The following is a 16,380-nucleotide window of genomic DNA, read 5'->3' as shown; positions in this document are numbered from 1 at the left end:
TCAATTTACAATGTTACTTAATCAAAACATCTATTACAAGCAGTTTCCATGGTCAAGCTACCATTTTTATGAAACCATAAGTCTCAATTCACTTAGCTCATGTCTCTAATGGTACAATTTTTGATTAAAAAGTAATAACCCAAGTCATTAGATGATATTCAAACAATAACAATCATAAACTACCAACTATTGAATGTCTATTATATTCTAAAGTTACTATTCCTAAGTTACCATTATAGACCCATAAAAGGGATGATAATCATAGAGATGAAAGCGTAACGATGGAAGGAATGGTTGAGACTTACCTCTCAAGGATATTCTTGCCCTAGCATATAATTTCGCCCTAGGTGCTTGTGGGGAACTGTTTTGGAGTTTTATCAACAAAGAATTCAGAACTTAGAGTTTAAAAGTCGGGATTATGTCCCTGTCGACTGCTGCGGCGGTCTACCCGTCGGTGCTGCAGTCTCGCTATAACCGGCAAGTGCCCGCTGTAGTTGACCATAACGAAACTGACCCTCCGTTGTGGCGAGCTTGGTCCCACTTCATCTGTCCCGCTACAGCGGTCCAGTGTCCGCCATAGCATACACCCCGATTCCTATATGACTGCGGCGATGATAGGCAGGCTGCTACTGCGGTCCCGCTGCAGCGATAATCCTTCCACTGCAGTGGTACCACTAAACTAGTGAGCTCGCTAATTGCACAGTTTTTCAACTCTACCATACAACACTTCATCCGAGGACTCACAAACACAAACATATCATGCACATTGATATAAAAATACCATACAACTCACTCGTGGCCTCGAAATTCCCAACGGAGTTCTAATTTCTCACGTCATCCCCTAATGGACTATACACAATTCGACATTAATCACAAATAAGTCAAATTTTCTGTTCTTAAACTTATATATTTGAGTTTTTATTAGCTCCTTCTACCGTTGGAAAGGTTCTATTTGGTAGGGTGATCCTAAATTTTCCCATAACGACCGGGAGGGTCATTACAGTATTTCTGTCATGGCTGTATGCAACTTTGTCCATATCCTCTTCCCCTTATATACTTCTTATTTTTGTTTTATTTGTGCATCCCCTCCTATGAGATCTTACGTAATGAACTAAAGATACCTAATAGTTCTAAGTGCCTTAGTGTTTTGATGATTGTCAAACTATTTTAGAGCCAGATAGAGAGCTGGTTTGTAATCAGCTCTCTGTACACCTTGCACCTTTAGTGGAGAACAACTGTAAACCCGATCCACTTGCTGCATATAAGTACAGTTGTGAGTTGGCCCATGATTTAGGTCAAAGTGAATAAGAGGTCTCTATCCATCCCACATGCTCCTATTATACATACAACATAATGGCAATATATTGAGTAGACATGAAAAACCTAATCCATATTATGTAAAATCTGTTGACACAGGTTTTTCAAATGCTCTTAAGAACAAAGCCATCTATAAGCTGAAGAACCTAATCCAAACACAAGATATTATCTATGTTCTTTATGTTGTTGTTAGTCTTTGTTTACTTGTGCTTAAACTGTAAACCTACTCTTCCCAAAAATAAAGCTATTTGTAGGTGTTCTAAATTCTTAGTATTGCTTCCACAAGATCTTGAGTGGTACACTAGGCTAGAGTTAGCTTAGTTGTATTAGTGTGTGGCTAGAGTTAGTCACGATAAAATCTCAAAGGGTGCCTTTGAATGGTACACTAGGCTAGAGTGAGTCTAGGTGTATTAGTTTCCTTGGATAGAGTTAGTCAAGTTAGTCAAGTTGAGGTGCTTACAATCGGAGTATAGCAAAGGTTGAAGGACTATGAGGGTTAGTTTCTGAGTTACATAAGCGTTATTGTAAGGGTGAGGGATTATGGGAGTTAATTCGTAGCTTAGGATAGAGTTGTAACCTCAAGTTGCTCGTGTAGTGGAATTGAAATCCTACCGGTGTAGGTCATGATTTTTAATCTCTTGAGCAAGGAGTTTTCCACGGTAAAATCTTTCCTTCTGTACTTACTGCATTTCATAAAGGAACTGCAACCAGGTCCCTTCATATTGTGTTTGGTGGACGCATATCCTGCATCAACTGGTATCAGAGCCAGTTCTTCCTAAAAGGTTAAGGTTACGACCCAATCGGTAGGCCATGACGGGTACCCGGAGCTAACCTACCGAGCACCACTTAACCTGCTTCATATAACCATATCTCGGTGGACCACTAAGATGTATGGTATTCTGTTCATCCTGGTTCCACTAAGATGTATCGGGATCTCAGGTGTTTGTATTGGTGGGACGGCATGAAGAAAGATATTGCCGAGTTTGTTAGTCAGTGCCCGAACTGCCAGCAAGTTAAGATCGAGCATCAGAAGCCCGGTGGATTGTTACAGGAGATGGAGATTCCAGCCTGGAAATGAGAGATGATTAATATGGACTTCATTGTTAGGTTACCGCGTACTCTACGCAGGTACGACTCTATTTGGGTTATTGTGGACAGGCTGACGAAATCAGCCCATTTCCTTCCGGTCCGGACTACTTATTCGGCTGAGGACTATGCCAGATTATATATCAGAGAGATAGTCAGACTGCACGGGGTCCCTGTATCTATTATTACTGACCGAGGTGCCCAGTTTATAGCTAACTTCTGGAGGTCATTTCAGGAGGGATTAGGGACTCAGGTGAGCCTCAGTACAGCTTTTCATCCTCAGACTGACGGGCAGGCCGAGCGCACTATTCAGACGCTCGAAGATATGTTACGGGCCTGCGTTATTGATTTCAGGGGCAGCTGGGATGATCATTTGCCACTTATCGAGTTTGCTTATAATAACAGTTATCACTCCAGCATTCAGATGGCTCCGTACGAGGCCCTTTATGGTAGGAGATGCAGATCTCCTATTGACTGGTTTGACGTGGGCGAGACTAAGTTAATTGGGCCAGACGTGATCCAGGAAGCTGTAGATAAGGTGAAACTTATTCGGGAACGATTATTGGCTGCTCAGAGTCGACAGAAAGCTTATGCTGATAGACGACGTCGACCGTTAGAGTTCCAGATTGGTGACTGGGTATTCCTGAAGGTGTCGCCCATGAAGGGTGTTATGAGATTTGGCAGAAAGGGTAAGTTGAGCCCGCGGTATATTGGGCCGTATCAGATTGTTCGGAGAATAGGCGCAGTCGCCTACGAGCTAGACTTACCATCCGATTTGGAGGCTGTACACCCGGTATTTCATGTGTCTATGCTGCGGAAGTGCATTGGTGATCCTTCCAGGATATTCCCAGTAGATGACCTTCAGGTGACGGAGCAGTTGTCTTATGACGAGCAGCCTGTGTCTATTCTGGATCGTCAGGTAAGGAGATTGCGCACTAAGGAGGTGCCTTCCGTCAAAGTTCTGTGGCGCAATAATAACCGGGAAGAGATGACTTGGGAGGCGGAGGATGAGATGAAGAAGAGATTCCCCCATTTATTCCCTACGCCTCTTGTAGTCTAGACTTTTGTATTTGTTGTATTAATGAACGGATGGACCATGTGTGCTATTTTAAAAAAAATAGTTTTCCCGTTATGTTTGTGAGCCTTCATAAGATTTATTTAACATTCGGGGACGAATGTTCTTAAGGGGGGGAGAATGTTATGTCCCGTGTTCTCGTATAATTGGAAATCGAGAAATAATTACGACTTGTGTGTTATAAGGAAATATTTTGATTTTGGTGAATATGACTATGTTGGTTATGGAATCATTGATGTTAAGACATCGGGGAAGGCCGAGGGTAAATTTGGAATTTCAGAAATTAGTTTCGGGAATTACAAAACGGGAAGTTTAATGAATTGGGCTAAGAAAAATATAAAACAAAATTGAGGCCCAAAAATCTTGAAGTGGCCGGCCATAGCATTGGTCCAAGCCCACTTTTAAAGGTCATGTGCTATGCACATGACCCCTATATGGATATATATCAACAATAACACTTAGAATTATCAAGAACAAAACAAAATTCAAGAAAGCACCTCAAAATACCTCTCGGCCGAATAGGAGAAAGGAAAGAAAAATAATTCCCAAGCCTTTGTGTTGTGATCCAAAAATCTTGATTTTTGCATAGTTGTGAAGTACTCAAGACCCTCTTCAACGGGGTACAATTAGTTTGGCGTAAGGTGCGCGTTTGCGACAAGTCGGGTTTTCAAGAAAAGGTGAGAATTCTTACACTTTTGTGTTATAGAATTGATATGAATGTGTTAAGGATTGAGAATAGACGAGAATCCCGTAACTTTGATGTATGTAGAAAGCCGTGTGTGTGTGTGTGTTTGGTGTTGGAGCCGTGGCACTTATGAAGTGCAAAGTAATGTGAATTGATCTTGTTTAGTTTGTTTAGTGTGTCGTTGTGACCTTTATGTCGTAAATGAGCGTTTAAAGAATTGAATTGGCGTTGGAAAAGGATTTCGGATCATTACGGGAAAGTGTATACCTTTTGTATATTTGCGTATATCATTGTATATCTTTGATGCCAAAGACTTTAAATATGACTTACGGTTGATGTTAATGAATTCGGAATGAAACGACGCAAGGTAGAACGTTCGTTGTAAGTTTTGATGTTTTGAAAGAATTATGGAAAGTAATGAATTTTGGGCAATTTCGTATATGGCTTGGAATATATTTGGAATGTGATTGAATAATCTTGAATGAGTGAATGAATACAATGATGTGGATATAGATTTGGAGTTTTGGAAGTTTGAATGAAGAGTTGCCAACTTAGGTAATAAGGTAGAACTTTGAAGCTAGAGTGGTTTGATTATGATTTGTGTTGTTTGATGACGTGTGGGCTGTTGTTGTTGATGTATTTTGAGCCGAGCTAAGTCTCGGGGACGTTAGATTTATAGGGGAAGTGCTGCCAAAATTTCGGTAGGCAAAAATGAAGTTAATGGCATTTTTAAGCCTAAGAATCTCAAATTGGTAACTTTGACCATTTGCAGATTTCGGACGAAACGGGACTTGACTTTTGGGAGAGCATAAGACGTCAGTAAGGTATGTAAAGCTTCCCACTTCTTCGTTTGGCATGTCTTAGTATGTTAGGCGAATATTGGAACCTCCGGAGCATTTCTGCTCCTCGAAACCCGATCCACAGAAAAGTTACTATTCATTCAATTCAATTGAAGCCTAAGGGCTCTATTTTGGCTAGAATGCCACCAATCGTCCGAAACCTATCAAAATGTGATCGGGTCACTTGATAATGATTATGTATGACCTTTTGGCCTATAAATGTTCGTAAACTATGTTCCCCACCTCAATTTGACTCGAGGTGGGCCCGCTAACCCCGAGACGCCCTATTTGTCCTATCGGGCTCTCCTTTTGAATAAAGTTTGATATGACCCCTTTGATTTCGAAACGTTCCTCTATGAGATATGCTTCGATTACTATGATATGTTAAATTACGCTTTTGAATTATATGCACTACTTTGAAAACGTTTTGTGGAATGAACATTCGTACCAACTAACGATTTGACTATTTTTGGTTTATGAAAGGATATATGAACTCATTATGTTTTGAAAGGCTATTTTGAAATATGTATTGCATTTGTTTGCTCACGACTCCGCTCGTGCCCTATTATGACTTCGTTCACCGGTTCCCGGGCCGGTTATAATTCGTGCGCCTTATGATAATTCGGCCGTATGCTGTGTTGCGGTTCCCGAGGCTTCGCCATAGGGCCGGGTTCCGTTTGGAGTTATGCTGTGATATGGCTCGTGATGCGATACGCTCACCTATGTTGTGTTTGTGTTCGGGGATGTACGGAGATTTGAAATTTTCTGGTGTTATGCTGTGTGTGGCGCCAGCGTCGGAGTGGCGACCACGTTCTTAAGCGTTTGCATTATGTATACGTATATGATTTTGATACGGATTTTGACATACTGATTTGTACTCCACTTGGTCATCTGATTTGCTTTCGATTTTGGCCCATATTTCTGTACTCCGTGCTTTACATACTCAGTACATATTTCGTACTGACCCCCTTTCTTCGGGGGCTGCGTTTCATGCCTGCAGGTGCAGATATTGGTGATCCTCCACTGTAGGCTTCACTCTTTGCTACTTCGGAGTACTCCTTCTTGACTCGGAGTCCACTTTTGGTACAGACTCCCTTTTGCTATGTATATTCTGTACATTTGACTAATTGGGTACGGCGGGGCCCTGTCTCGCCATATGTCTTTGTTTTGAGTTCGTAGAGGCCTGTAGTCATATATGTGGGGCGAGGGTCCTATATATGTTTGTCTGATTTTGTTTTCTGGTCTTAAAGCGGTCCGTTTGTTTTGATGGCCCTGAATGGATCCGATATGACATTCTATTCCGCCGCTCAGTTTGGATCCGATATGACATTTTGATTTGTGCGACCGCTTAAGACATATTTTGATATAAACTATGTTTGATATGACTTTTATGAAATTCTGAAATAAGTTTGGATTTGGCAATGAATATGTAATTTGGTCTGGGTACCCAAGTAGGGTGCCAGTCGCGGCCCACGGGGCTGGGTCGTGACAAAAGTGGTATCAGAGCAGTTTGTCCTCGGAATGTCTACAGGCCGTGTCTCGTAGAGTCTTGTTTATCGATGTGTTGTGCACCGCATCTATAAACAGGAAGCTACAGGGCATTTAGGACGTTACTTTCTTTGGAATCTTAGATCGTGCGATAGAGCTGTGCTGTTAGGGTGATTTTGATCTGACTCGCTATTGTGTTTGCAGTGCTGCCTCCGAAGAAGGCAACGACGGCCCAGAAGGGCAAAGCGAGGATGGGAGAGACTAGTCAGGCACAGCGCGCTACACGGGCTCGTGTCTATGATTTGCCCGAGGTGGTGCCTCGTTCTGAGGGGTCTGCTACACCCCCACTAGTACAGCCTGGAGCAGGACCTTCAGCAGCTCCAGAGGTTCGTGTACCCGCTCCTGAGACTCCAGCTCCTCAGCCAGGGGCGGAGGATAGGACCCTGAGGGAGGCTGTACAGTTGTTGACTACACTAGTAGCAGGTCAGGCTCGCAGACGCGGGCGGAGGGACGATGATGACGATGACAGGCGGGACAGCCTGAGAGTTCGGGAGTTTCTACTATGTGGCCCTCCAGAGTTTTTCGGGTCTAAGCCCGACGAGGACCCCCATGACTTTATTCGGGGGATGCGACGCTCACTGGACTTGGTCAGGGCTTCAGAGACCGAGTCGGTCGAGCTGGCTTCGCACAGACTTCGAGATATTGCCACTCATTGGTACGAGACTTGGGAGCTGTCTAGGGGAGAGGGTGCCCCTCCAGCCACTTGGGATCAGTTTGTGACTACTTTCACCCGCCACGTTCTACCCCCAGAGTTACGGCGGGCGCGGGCTGATCGATTCTTACGTCTGCAGCAGAGGGGTCGGAGTGTTCGCGAGTATAATCTTGAGTTTGATTCTCTGGCCCGATATGCACCGGCCGTGGTAGCAGATATGTCCGATTGGATGCACAGATATGTTATGGGATTGGAGGTATTTGGTTGATGGCTGTATGGCAGTATCATTGCAGACAGACATGGACATTGCCCGACTCCAGGCCTATGCGATGGGTATGGAGGACCGTCGCAGGTCTGATCCTTCTGGCAGAGATCGAGATAGGAGGCCGCCCAAGAGGGCTAGGTCCGCAGGCTATTCTGGAGATTCTCGAGGCGGACAGCCTCAGCAGCAGCAGTCAGATAGACCTTTTCCTCTGTTCGGCCGGAGTACTCAGTCAGGTAGCCGGAGATTTGACAGTGCAGGACCGTCTGGGGCCGGTCAGAGCTCCAGAGTGGCACGTTCACAGGTATCCAGGGGTCCCAGCCAGGCCCGACCACCCAGGCCCCGTTGTCCTCATTGCGGGAAGTCTCATCCTGGGGAGTGTTATCGAGCTACTGGAGCTTGATTTTCTTGTGGTGGTCAGGGACACTTTATGAGAGACTGTCCGTTGGCGAGCGGTTCTGGTAGTGTGGCTCAGCCGACAGGGTCAGCCGCCGGTTCTTCCTCTGCTCCATCTGTCGCACGCCCTGGAGGGCGAGGTATGCCAGCACCGGCAGGACGCGGTCGAGGCCGCGGTGGCGTTTCAGGTTCTAGCGGTCCCTCGAACCGCATATATGCTTTGGCCAGCCGCCAGGATCAGGAGGCTTCGCCAAACGTCGTCACAGGTACATTACTGGTTTTCTCCAGATCTGTATATGCATTGATTGACCCTGGCTCTACTTTATCATATATCTCCCCGCTCGTTGCTAGTAAAATTGGGATAGTGTCTGAGCCTATAGAGCCTTTTGAGGTAGCTACGCCAGTTGGGGATTTTGTTATAGCGAGACAGATCTATAGAGATTGTTCTGTGACCATTTATGATCGTAGCACTAAGGCTGATTTGATAGAGTTAGACATGCTTGAGTTTGACGTCATTATGGGTATGGACTGGTTGTCTTCCTGTTATGCTAATGTCGACTGCCAGAAAAAGGTAGTCCGTTTTCAGTTTCCAGGGGAACCAGTTATAGAGTGGTTCGAATCTACAGCATCGCCGAGGGGTAAGTTTATTTCATAGCTCAAGGCTAAGAAGATGATCCAGAAGGGTAATATCTATCATTTGGTTCGTGTGCACGATACTGCAGCGGAGATACCTACCCTTCAGTCTGTTCCGGTCGTCAGTGAGTTTCCAGATGTTTTTCCTGACGAGATTCCTGGCCTTCCGCCTGAGCGAGATATTGATTTTACTATAGTTGATGCCGGATACGCAGCCTATATCTATTCCTCCGTACAGGATGGCACCGGCTGAGTTGAAAGAGTTGAAGGAGCAGCTGAAAGATTTGTTGAATAAGGGCTTTATCAGACCCAGCACATCACCCTGGGGAGCGCCGGTATTGTTTGTCAGAAAGAAAGATGGGTCACTGCGGATGTGTATCGACTACCGGCAGCTAAATAAGTTGACTATAAAGAATAAATATCCCCTCCCCCGGATTGATGATTTGTTTGATCAGCTGCAGGGTGCTAAATATTTTTCAAAGATAGATCTGCGCTCAGGTTATCATCAGGTGCGAGTACGGGAGTCAGATATCCCGAAGACTGCTTTCAGGACCCGGTACGGGCATAATGAGTTCAGAGTTATGTCTTTCGGGCTGACTAATGCTCCAGCAGTATTTATGGATCTGCTGAACCGGGTATTTCGGCCTTTTCTGGATATGTTTGTTATTGTGTTTATTGATGACATTCTGATTTACTCGCGATCAGCCGAGGAGCATTCAGATCATTTGAGGACAATACTTGGCATTCTCCGTCAGCAGAAGTTATATGCTAAATTCTCTAAATGTGAATTCTGGTTAACTTCTGTGGCATTCTTGGGCCATATTGTCGGCGCAGATGGTATTCGGGTCGATACGCAGAAGATTGAGGCTGTGCAGAATTGGCCCAGGCCTACTACTCCGACAGAGGTGCGTAGTTTTCTTGGATTGGCCGGGTATTATCGCAGGTTCGTGGAGGATTTTTCTTCTATTGCAGCACCACTGACGAGGCTTACCCAGAAAGCAGCAAAATTCCAGTGGACAGATGCCTGCGAGCGCAGCTTTCAGATGCTGAAGGAGAGATTGATTACAGCACCAGTTTTGGCTCTTCCAGAGGGATCTGACGGGTATGTTGTCTATTGTGACGCCTCTGGTATAGGGATAGGTTGTGTATTGATGCAGCACGGTCGAGTCATAGCCTATGCTTCCCGGCAGCTCACACCGCACGAGAAAAACTATCCCACTCATGATCTTGAGTTGGCCGCGGTGATTTATGCTTTGAAGATTTGGCGGCATTATTTATATGGGGTCCATGTTGATATCTATATGGACCACAAAAGTCTCCAGTATATTTTTAAGCAGAAGGAACTAAATTTGCGGCAGCGGAGATGGCTTGAGTTACTAAAGGACTACGACGTTGATATTCTGTACCATCGGGGAAAGCCAATGTGGTAGCTGACGCGCTTAGCCGCAAGTCCTTGGGCAGTCTGGCTGATGTTCCATCTGATAAGAAAGATTTGGTTCGTGATATTCATCAGCTGGCCAGCCTCGGAGTTCGTTTGGTGGATTCTGGAGATTCTGGGATGTCTGTTCGTCCAGTTGCTGAGTCATCTATTATTCAGGAGGTAAAGCAGCGCCAGTTTGAAGATCCTCTTTTGATTCAGTACAGAGATGTGGCCCTTAATAAAGCAAAGACTCAGTTTGAGATCTCGCCTGAAGGAGTATTATTATATGATGGCAGATTCTGTGTACCGGACGTTGCGGGCTTACGGCGGCAGATTATGGGCGAGGCACAAAATGCACGGTATTCTGTTCATCCTGGTTCCACTAAGATGTATCGGGATCTCAGGTGTTTGTATTGGTGGGACGGCATGAAGAAAGATATTGCCGAGTTTGTTAGTCAGTGCCCGAACTGCCAGCAAGTTAAGATCGAGCATCAGAAGCCCGGTGGATTGTTACAGGAGATGGAGATTCCAGCCTGGAAATGGGAGATGATTAATATGGACTTCATTGTTGGGTTACCGCGTACTCTACGCAGGTACGACTCTATTTGGGTTATTGTGGACAGGCTGACGAAATCAGCCCATTTCCTTCCGGTCCGGACTACTTATTCGGCTGAGGACTATGCCAGATTATATATCAGAGAGATAGTCAGACTGCACGGGGTCCCTGTATCTATTATTACTGACCGAGGTGCCCAGTTTACAGCTAACTTCTGGAGGTCATTTCAGGAGGGATTAGGGACTCAGGTGAGCCTCAGTACAACGTTTCATCCTCAGACTGACGGGCAGGCCGAGCGCACTATTCAGACGCTCGAAGATATGTTACGGGCCTGCGTTATTGATTTCAGGGGCAGCTGGGATGATCATTTGCCGCTTATCGAGTTTGCTTATAATAACAGTTATCACTCCAGCATTCAGATGGCTCCGTACGAGGCCCTTTATGGCAGGAGATGCAGATCTCCTATTGGCTAGTTTGACGTGGGCGAGACTAAGTTAATTGGGCCAGACGTGATCCAGGAAGCTGTAGATAAGGTGAAACTTATTCGGGAACGATTATTGGCTGCTCAGAGTCGACAGAAAGCTTATGCTGATAGACGACGTCGACCGTTAGAGTTCCAGATTGGTGACTGGGTATTCCTGAAGGTGTCGCCCATGAAGGGTGTTATGAGATTTGGCAGAAAGGGTAAGTTGAGCCCGCGGTATATTTGGCCGTATCAGATTGTTCGGAGAATAGGCGCAGTCGCCTACGAGCTAGACTTACCATCCGATTTGGAGGCTGTACACCCGGTATTTCATGTGTCTATGCTGCGGAAGTGCATTGGTGATCCTTCCAGGATATTCCCAGTAGATGACCTTCAGGTGACGGAGCAGTTGTCTTATGACGAGCAACCTGTGTCTATTCTGGATCGTCAGGTAAGGAGATTGCGCACTAAGGAGGTGCCTTCCGTCAAAGTTCTGTGGCGCAATAATAACCGGGAAGAGATGACTTGGGAGGCGGAGGATGAGATGAAGAAGAGATTCCCCCATTTATTCCCTACGCCTCTTGTAGTCTAGACTTTTGTATTTGTTGTATTAATGAACGGATGGACCATGTGTGCTATTTTTAAAAAAATGGTTTTCCCGTTATGTTTGTGAGCCTTCATAAGATTTATTTAACATTCGGGGACGAATGTTCTTAAGGGGGGGGGGGAGAATGTTATGTCCCGTGTTCTCGTATAATTGGAAATCGAGAAATAATTACGACTTGTGTGTTATAAGGAAATATTTTGATTTTGGTGAATATGACTATGTTGGTTATGGAATCATTGATGTTAAGACATCGGGGAAGGCCGAGGGTAAATTTGGAATTTCGGAAATTAGTTTCGGGAATTAAAAACGGGACGTTTAATGAATTGGGCCAAGAAAATTATAAAACAAAATTGAGGCCCAAAAATCTTGAAGTGGCCGGCCATAGCATTGGTCCAAGCCCACTTTTAAAGGTCATGTGCTATGCACATGACCCCTATATAGATATATATCAACAATAACACTTAGAATTATCAAGAACAAAACAAAATTCAAGAAAGCACCTCAAAATACCTCTCGGCCGAATAGGAGAAAGGAAAGAAAAATAATTCCCAAGCCTTTGTGTTGTGATCCAAAAATCTTGATTTTTGCATAGTTGTGAAGTACTCAAGACCCTCTTCAACGGGGTACAATTAGTTTGGCGTAAGGTGCGCGTTTGCGACAAGTCGGGTTTTCAAGAAAAGGTGAGAATTCTTACACTTTTGTGTTATAGAATTGATATGAATGTGTTAAGGATTGAGAATAGACGAGAATCCCGTAACTTTGATGTATGTAGAAAGCCGTGGGTGTGTGTGTGTTTGGTGTTGGAGCCGTGACACTTATGAAGTGCAAAGTAATGTGAATTGATCTTGTTTAGTTTGTTTAGTGTGTCGTTGTGACCTTTATGTCGTAAATGAGCGTTTAAAGAATTGAATTGGCGTTGGAAAAGGATTTCGGATCATTACGGGAAAGTGTATACCTTTTGTATATTTGCGTATATCATTGTATATCTTTGATGCCAAAGACTTTAAATATGACTTACGGTTGATGTTAATGAATTCGGAATGAAACGACGCAAGTTAGAACGTTCGTTGTACGTTTTGATGTTTTGAAAGAATTATGGAAAGTAATGAATTTTGGGCAATTTCGTATATGGCTTGGAATATATTTGGAATGTGATTGAATAATCTTGAATGAGTGAATGAATACAATGATGTGGATATAGATTTGGAGTTTTGGAAGTTTGAATGAAGAGTTGCCAACTTAGGTAATAAGGTAGAACTTTGAAGCTAGAGTGGTTTGATTATGATTTGTGTTGTTTGATGACGTGTGGGCTGTTGTTGTTGATGTATTTTGAGCCGAGCTAAGTCTCGGGGACGTTAGATTTATAGGGGAAGTGCTGCCAAAATTTCGGTAGGCAAAAATGAAGTTAATGGCATTTTTAAGCCTAAGAATCTCAAATTGGTAACTTTGACCATTTGCAGATTTCGGACGAAACGGGACTTGACTTTTGGGAGAGCATAAGACGTCAGTAAGGTATGTAAAGCTTCCCACTTCTTCGTTTGGCATGTCTTAGTATGTTAGGCGAATATTGGAACCTCCGGAGCATTTCTGCTCCTCGAAACCCGATCCACAGAAAAGTTACTATTCATTCAATTCAATTGAAGCCTAAGGGCTCTATTTTGGCTAGAATGCCACCAATCGTCCGAAACCTATCAAAATGTGATCGGGTCACTTGATAATGATTATGTATGACCTTTTGGCCTATAAATGTTCGTAAACTATGTTCGCCACCTCAATTTGACTCGAGGTGGGCCCGCTAACCCCGAGACACCCTATTTGTCCTATCGGGCTCTCCTTTTGAATAAAGTTTGATATGACCCCTTTGATTTCGAAACGTTCCTCTATGAGATATGCTTCGATTACTATGATATGTTAAATTACGCTTTTGAGTTATATGCACTACTTTGAAAACGTTTTGTGGAATGAACATTCGTACCAACTAACGATTTGACTATTTTTGGTTTATGAAAGGATATATGAACTCATTATGTTTTGAAAGGCTATTTTAAAATATGTATTGCATTTGTTTGCTCACGACTCTGCTCGTGCCCTATTATGACTTCGTTCACCGGTTCCCGGGCCGATTATAATTCGTGCGCCTTATGATAATTCGGCCGTATGCTGTGTTGCGGTTCCCGAGGCTTCGCCATAAGGCCGGGTTCCGTTTGGAGTTATGCTGTGATATGGCTCGTGATGCGATACGCTCACCTATGTTGTGTTAGTGTTCGGGGATGTACGGAGATTTGAAACTTTCTGGTGTTATGTTGTGTGTGGCGCCAGCGTCGGAGTGGCGACCACGTTCTTAAGCGTTTGCATGATTTCGTTTGCATTATGTATACGTATATGATTTTGATACAGATTTTGACATACTGATTTGTACTCCACTTGGTCATCTGATTTGCTTTCGGTTTTGGCCCATATTTCTGTACTCCGTGCTTTACATACTCAGTACATATTTCGTATTGACCCCCTTTCTTCGGGGGCTGCGTTTCATGCCCGCAGGTGCAGATATTGGTGATCCTCCACTGTAGGCTTCACTCTTTGCTACTTCGGAGTACTCCTTCTTGACTCGGAGTCCACTTTTGGTACAGACTCCCTTTTGCTATGTATATTCTGTACATTTGACTAATTGGGTATGGCGGGGCCCTGTCTCGCCATATGTCTTTGTTTTGAGTTCGTAGAGGCCTGTAGTCATATATGTGGGGCCATGGTCCTATATATGTTTGTCTGATTTTGTTTTCTGGTGTTAAAGCGGTCCGTTTGTTTTGATGGCCCTGAATGGCCCTTATGCTTATATTTGCATTTTTGACCGGCGATGTCTATTCCGCCGCTCAGTTTGGATCCGATATGACATTTTGATTTGTGCGACCGCTTAAGACATATTTTGATATAAACTATGTTTGATATGACTTTTATGAAATTCTGAAATAAGTTTGGATTTGGCAATGAATATGTAATTTGGTCTGGGTACCCAAGTAGGGTGCCAGTCGTGGCCCACGGGGTTGGGTCGTGACATAGAATGTATGGGATCATAACGTAGGAATCACGCCTTTTGAAAGAAAGGATTAGCCTTACATACCTTTACGTCTCTTTAATTATTTAATGTTCTTCTCTCAAGTCCGCAAAATCTACATTAAAAAAATTCATACTAAGATTAAGTCTTGAAAACACCCTTAATTTCAACTAGAGCAACTAAAAGGCTAGCGGAATTTGGACAGCATTTCCCTATTACATCAACTTCAACCATATTATAAAATAGCTCCTAAACAGCAATAACAACATCCATAATATCATAATCAAGGAATTACATTCAATTTAACCAAAATCTCCTTTTCAAATTCACCTCATAGTCATCTTCTTCATTACAACACTCATGGCTTCTCCACTTTAATTCTTTTCCTTTCTAGGGGAACTAAACCTTTACATCAACTCAATCATAAGAATATGATGAAGAATATACCTTATAGTAGTAGAATTTCACCTTACTCAACTCTCTCTTCAAGACCAATTTCACCACAACTTTGAAAGGAAGCAAGAACCATCACTCTCCATGGATTTACCTTAAGGTTTTGATGTTGATTCTCTCTTTAGATGATATGTAAAGGTGTGGAGTATTAGGGAACCTTTAAGAACTTTTATGAAGTCTCTAGAGAGGTGGGGAAATAAGTGTGGAAAGTTGGAAATGAAGTTGGGGTCGTTTGTGATTTAAAAAGGTGGCAAAATCACCTCCCAACCCACTTTGCGATGGGTATGCGGCCTAGCACACTGAGTGTGCAACCACACACTCCATCCTCAGCTTGGGGGTGATTTTGGGTAGTGAGACCAGCCAATTTGGCAATTTGGCGACCAGTATACAGCTCAACACACTGAGTGTAAGACCACTCACTGCCCATTTTTCCCGATTTCGCGGAAATGCTTTTTTTTTTTTTCGATTCGTTCGACCTCCAATCCTTATGGAGACTTCTTGACACTTGTGTTGAAATTATTTAACCATCCAAGGGATCTATATCTCTCCCTCAAGGTGATTCCAAGCAATGTGTAGTTCATACGATATGAAAGCTTTTCAAACATGACTCAAACTCAACTTTCTCCGACGAACTTACTTCCATTGCCTCATATGGCTTTGGAACCTTAAGGTATACTCTTAGAATTATAAAATACCTTTTTTAACCTTACAAGGGCTTCATGTATACATTAGGCTTATGTTACCTATTCATATTACGAATAGCACAAAATTTCCAAGGTGTAACATTCTTCCCCCCTTAAGAACATTCGTCCTCGACTGTTAAACTCTTAAGGATTCTGCAGAAATTTCGCCAGAGTTTCCCCTGTAACTGTATCGCTACCATCCTATCACAAGAGCCCAAAATACACAATGCCTCACAGGGCTACAACAACAATAACAATATTAGCCACACACGACTAAGAAATCATCAAAAGCAGCATTATATACTTGAGGACAGTGATGTCTCTGCCTGAACCTCTTCTGGGGGTGAAATAAATGTGGATACCTGGACTTCATATCCTCCTCAGCTTCCCAAGTCATTTCTTCCTTGTTATTATTTCTCCATAAAACTTTAACTGAAACTACATCTTTGGTTCTAAGTCTTTGAACTTGCCTATCTAGAGTAGCAATGGGTACTTCTTCATAGGACAACTTCTCATTAACTTGGACATCATCTATAGGCACAATTCTGAAAGGGTCTCCAATGTACTTGCAAAGCATTGACACATGAAAGACTAGGTGGACTGACTCCAAGTCCGAAGGCAAATCTAGCTCATAAGCCACTTGGCCTACTTTG

This window comes from Lycium barbarum, chromosome 2 (genome assembly GCF_019175385.1).
Source record: "Lycium barbarum isolate Lr01 chromosome 2, ASM1917538v2, whole genome shotgun sequence".
NCBI classification, from domain to species: Eukaryota; Viridiplantae; Streptophyta; class Magnoliopsida; order Solanales; family Solanaceae; genus Lycium; species Lycium barbarum.
The sequence above is the reverse complement of the archived record's forward strand: the minus strand, read 5'-3'. Positions refer to the sequence as shown.